The following is a 6,000-nucleotide window of genomic DNA, read 5'->3' as shown; positions in this document are numbered from 1 at the left end:
TGCACTATAGTGCGGTGTCCAGTCTTGCATATTGATGACAATGAATCTGTATGAACTGATTACCTTAAATGATTATTTGGGATGTTGTTCCTTTTATTATATTCTAATAGTACACTTAAGTTTTACTGCAACTTCACCTATGATTACTGCATTTATCCTCTTAGTTCCTTTTGCAGCAACATCTCATGATTTTTCACATGCACGATATTATACCAGTTAATTTATATATTATTGTACCTCTTACTTCTATTTCAATTTCATTAGTTAGTGTGGTTTAAAATAAAATGCTAAATGGAAACTGTATAGCAGATCCTCCTTTTGTTTACTTCTACCTCGCGCTCTGAATCAAAAGTATGCCTTTAGTGCTTCTTACCAGTTTATGGGGTGTTTACTGCACAGTTGCTAAGTGGATGGATTCAATGCCCCAACTATGACCTGATACTAACAACTTAGAAGACAAATATATGATGATTACCAACGATATAATGTGCTACGAGAGATACAGGAGGAAAGAGAGAGAGAAAGAAAGAGAGAGGGAGGGAGGGAGGGAGGGAGGGAGGGAGAGATAGAGAGAGGAGAAGCAGGCAACATTCCAGCCTTGCAGTAACCTTGATGACACCCTTCATTACTATGTGCAGGCTGACATTCTGACAGAGGCATGCGGCACCAGATGGAGGGGAGGGACACCAGCACCATTCCCACCCTCCGCTCGTCCTTTAGAGGGCCATCAAGAAGGAAGTTGCGGGTAGGGGAGAAAAGGAAGAGAGAGAAGTTGCGTTGGTGCACAGCTTGACTGACACTGCACTGGCTCAGCTCTGCAAGGCTGCCCTTGTCCTTGTGCTTTGACAGCAGGTGGTCTAAACTCTGGCCCGACCTTGCCATATCAAAAACCTCAGCCTACTACTCTGCATGAATCGGGAGGACCCTCACTACAACTTCTGTACAATTTTCGAACATCACCTGCGGAGAGACCTTAATGCTGGTATGCGTCATCACAAGTTTATAAATCACAGCAGGGTAAAAAAAAAAAAAAAGTTCCCTGACTTAAACATGATGCACAGCAAATTGTAAGAGTGTTTAAACTTTTTAGATTAAAAATTTAAATAGTCATTTTATATTGATGACGGTCAGCATGAAAATCCACTTCTGAGCATTAAGTGGATATTCTTACTTAACTCATTTAATCCAGATTACCACTGTGGAAACCAAAGTGCTACTGAATAATACTAAAATGAAAGTCTTAAGCATCTTCAGTGAAATATGCCTTAAAATACAGGACGGTAGTTAGAAGGAAGCACAGTCGATAAAAGGGTGTTTTGATGAGAGACTCCTACAACAGACAGCGTTGGTCTGAATGCTACAGTATGACACAGAAAGCTACATAACAGTCCCAGTGCTGTGGGAAATACAGTCATGGTGGACTGATCAAAGGTGGCATTGCCAGCAAGTCCCCTTTAAGGACATTGGCAGTTAGCACAGGGCTGCCCAGCCTCTTTGTCTTCCTGGCAGCCCTTTGATGAGAGCCCCCTGGGTGATTCACTCTTACTTACAGAAGTGCACACGGCTGTTAAGAATTGGATCAAAACAGATTGAGAGGGGGTTGAATGCACAGAGAGGAAGAGTGGAGCAAAGGATTAAAAATGAGAGATAGATGGAAAGGATAGAGAAACAGTGTATAAAAAATAAGAGATGGAGCATGGGGCAGACAGGAGGTGACTTAAAAAAAGGGAGGATTAAAATGTTGATGAAATATTCAGTCCTATTCTTCACTTCATTGTTATCACACTGAAAGACAAAGGGTCACTGTATTTAATGGCCTTTCTGTCCTGGGTTGGGCATCATGGGCCGTGCAATCAATTCATCAATTTGAACAGTGAATCAGTCACGCTCATCTTTGCCTGGTTACAAATCTGATGTAAATGTAGATGAATCTCTGCCCTACTTAACTCATCAGCCCTGACAGTTTTGCATGGACTTTGCCGGTCTTCCTTGTTGTCTGAGTCTGGGGTTGAATCAAAAAGGTTTTCTGCATTATGTTAAATAGAGATCAATTTAAATGATGATGTGGGAGCAAAGACAGGGTGCATATATTTCGCTGACAACAGATATCATACAGTATGCGTGCCTGGACGCAACCAAAACACTGAAGCACTCATTGTTCTTTGCTGCTATTAGGATGTTGAATGACATTATGTAATTCCTATTTTTTTTGTGTGTGTAAATTGTTTGTGTGCTGATTGGTGTGATGATTGTGTTACTGCTGGTTGTGCAACAAATTGCCCCTCAGGGATGATAAAGATTACTTTGACTTTGACCTTGAAATAATGAAGAGGCTCAAAAACTCTGTAGAGCTGTCGAGTTGGGTGGTTAACTCTTTCACATTTCCTACACAACATGGAACGTACCTGTTATTACACGTGTCTAAAAATGCAGCACAGTCTGTCTCCTCTGCTTCTGTTTGTCAGTGGTGTAATATTTCATCCCATCATTGATTGGCAGCAGCATTGATGCCTGGCTGTTACTGCAGCGGCAAGAGGCACATATTAGACCTGCTAAATTTTGGTGGCAGATGGCAAAACTGTGTGCTCTCCCATGGGGTGGCAGCCAGCTGGCCTCTCTGCTACTGTGACTAGGGTGAGCAGTAAAGTTACTACTTTCTGGGTATTGATGTATGAAACATTTATATTTTTTGCCTTCTATTGCCTAAGTATTGCACATTTACGCATGTAACAGAAAATGATTCAATATGTTTTTATTTGTCATGTATTATTATTGTTTAATGTGGAGCATAGTTCAGTTGTATGGAGGATCAAGAGTGCCAGCGGGGACTTGAAGAAAATCTATTATCACCGATTTGACTGGACCTGTTTGAAAAGGATCTTCGAATTTCAAAATATATTATTCTTTACACTAATTTACATAATCTCAAAATGGAAGCTTCTGAAATGCTCATTTGTTAGAAGTCAGCCCTGACTATCCTTCCAGCACAATAAGCCCTTTCCCTATTTGTTGTGATTGAAGAGGGTCAAGCAGTAATTTCATTTTCTATATAATGCAAATAAAACCAAGAAGGTCTCATAAATTATGCAAACAACCTAAAGACATAATACCAAAACAAATACACATGGCTGAGGTTGCTAGGCGACAGACTCCTTAAGTATGGCGTAAAGCGTGAAGGTAACAGGGTAATCCCATGGCCATTTACTGTATGGTTCAGCCAGAGAGCTTCAAAGCCACAATAGTCTAAAGAAGATGATGAAATTATTGCAGAGCAGCCTAAGTTTGTTTTTGAAATGTGAGTAAATGAAATACAACAGTAAGAATGGCATAACTAACCATGTGTTTTAGTTGTAGGAGTATGTGCTTGTATTTCTAGCACAGACTCAGAGACAGATTCAAAAAAAGCATCATGTACACCCAAAGGTGCAGTGAGGTGTCTAATAGGAGACAAAGAGTTTGACAAAGAAACTGCCACAAACAAAACGTCTCGTTCAGTGATTAAAAAAAATCTAATGAGATATTTTGGAAGGCTGAATACAAAACTGCACATAAATTGGTGTGTAATTTATAATATGTTGCTTAAATTTTCTTCTGTTTAAAAAAAATACTACAACAAAATAAACAGTAAAATAACAGGTGATATCCCTTTCACACAGCTCATCACTGCACCGTTCATGTAAATTTACTTTGATAATTAATGACCTGCTTTGAAAGGCAATACGCAGCAAACAGCAATATCCCATAGCCAGAAACCTTGGAGCATGATAATCAGACTGGATTAACATTTTGTTTTACCTTCATTATTCAGTCTGATGTTGGGGTCATGTTAATAATTTTTTTCTCCAGACTAAAGCAGTTAGCAGTACTGGTCTTGTTAACAATAGAAATATGCTGATTAAAATGGTTTTGATTCTGTAAGAATGGCTCACACAGCTGTGCCAATCTCATTCAATCTCAAAAGTTGCACAAGGAAAGTTTTGTTTTGAAAACACAAGGAAGCACTGAATAATGATGCAATAAACAAATATGCAGTTATGAATGGAATGCCAGGCATCTGTTTATGTAATTAAATCTTGAATTTAGTAATATGAGTAATAATATGAAAAGCCCTCCATAATATCTTACTAGATTTTTTTAAATTCCAAATATTTGCATGCCTATGTGTATATTCTTTAGATATATCATTTAGCAGCAAAAATGCAGTCAAACTTACACATTTTCTCAATAGCTGACTAGTATGACATTACACACTAATTACTTGTCCTACAAATCATAATTTGTTTTGCCAAAGATTCTTCTCAATAGCATGCAAAATAAGGCCAAAGGTAATCCCATTGATTAGCGTCGTGTGAACTTCGTACCTTTCAACAATGAGGTGAGCATGCCATCCCATTAAAATTAATTAATTACCTTTTGCCATTTGGGAACCATTTAAATTTGTAAAAATGTGCCTGGGCCAGGCAAGGTTAATTGGGCATTTAACTCTCAGAGCTCCCCTCAACACCCAGGAGGAGCTTGTCCCTAAAACAGAAGCAGGTCCTTAGTAAAACTAGCACAGTGACCCCTCCAATAGACAATAACTCTTTTCTTGTCTTTGACACCACCCATCCTGGAACTGATAAATGGATGCATCTGACAGTGTCTCCCTAATCTTACTCCATTCTACTACAATCCCTAGAAAGTCAGAGAGGGAGGCTAGAAAGGTGTTCCTGGCTTGTGTTTTGAAACTGTGATCATGGTGCGTGTGTGTGTGTGTGTGTGTCTCCCCCCTGACAGAGACAGATGGAGTGGGAGCCACCAGATTTACCAGAGGAAGCAGTTTATAGAATATTGTCAAGGGAGAGAAGGCAGTTTCTGAAATACAGCTTTCAAGTTACAGCCATCAATCTCGCCAGTGCCTGTCTAGATCAGGCAGGCTGGAGAGTTAGTTTGTTAGTGTTCACAAAAGATGAGTGTGTTAGGCTACTATTCTGAGGCCTCAGATGCAAAACAGCCGCCAGCCACTTCGCGTAAAGAACTGTGTAGTAAAGGTGAAGCTGTCGGTCATCAGTATGTAAATAAATTGCCCCATTCTGTCAATCAGCCAGTGAAACTAGGGCGGCAAAACTGTAGGTCCTCTGTTAATGAACAGCCTCTTAGGACTATTTGCAGGCACATATACATTGGGGAGTGGCAACATGTTAAACAAATGTAACTGCCCCTATCCTTACCTCACTTTAATTCAGTGACCCTATTAGCTCTAAAAAAAAGAAGAAAAAGAAAAAAAAACATCCATGCTAACGCAGTGGACAAAGGTTGTTTATTTTGTTTCTTTTTCCCCCAAAAATTTTACTAATTTCTTTATTTTACTGGGAGGTCAGTTGAACATCAAAAACAATATAATCATGGATGTGTGTTTCATAATAATTAATTACTACAAGGAAGAAGGAGGGGGGAGGGGGAGGAGCAGGGCTCATTAATTTTCTGCCATAAACGGGAGTGCTAAGAGTCTGAAACTGGTTAATAACGGGATAACAAAGTCATAAACACATCACAACTAATATAGATAACATGGGGTGGCGAAAGGGGTGACAGTACTTTTTTTTCATGTTTTGTCAAGCCACCACAAATTTATTGTCGATGAAAAATGGTGGTGATTTACAAAGCTGCAGTTTAAAAATTTCCAAATGGATGAATGGAAATTATATAATCCTTCACACATGCATTTTATGTATTTACTGCTGTCATTTGACTGTGAATCAAACTGAGTCAGACTTTCATAAAGCAGCATACTACAGAAAACCACATACCGTACATCATTCCAGCAAGCAAGAGTCAGGGTTGCCTTAAAAAAAAAAAAAAAAAAAGAAATAAAAAAGGAGTCTGATTCCATATTAACACCAAGGTGCAAGGCAGTGATAGACACGCCATTCGTGTCTCTATTTCTTTACCACCAATGAGCTGTTAATAGATTAAACCAGTTCAATATAAAAGAGATGAAGGTGTTCTCTTCCAATAAAA

This window comes from Scatophagus argus, chromosome 20, assembly GCF_020382885.2.
Source record: "Scatophagus argus isolate fScaArg1 chromosome 20, fScaArg1.pri, whole genome shotgun sequence".
Taxonomy (NCBI): Eukaryota; Metazoa; Chordata; class Actinopteri; family Scatophagidae; genus Scatophagus; species Scatophagus argus.
The sequence above is the reverse complement of the archived record's forward strand: the minus strand, read 5'-3'. Positions refer to the sequence as shown.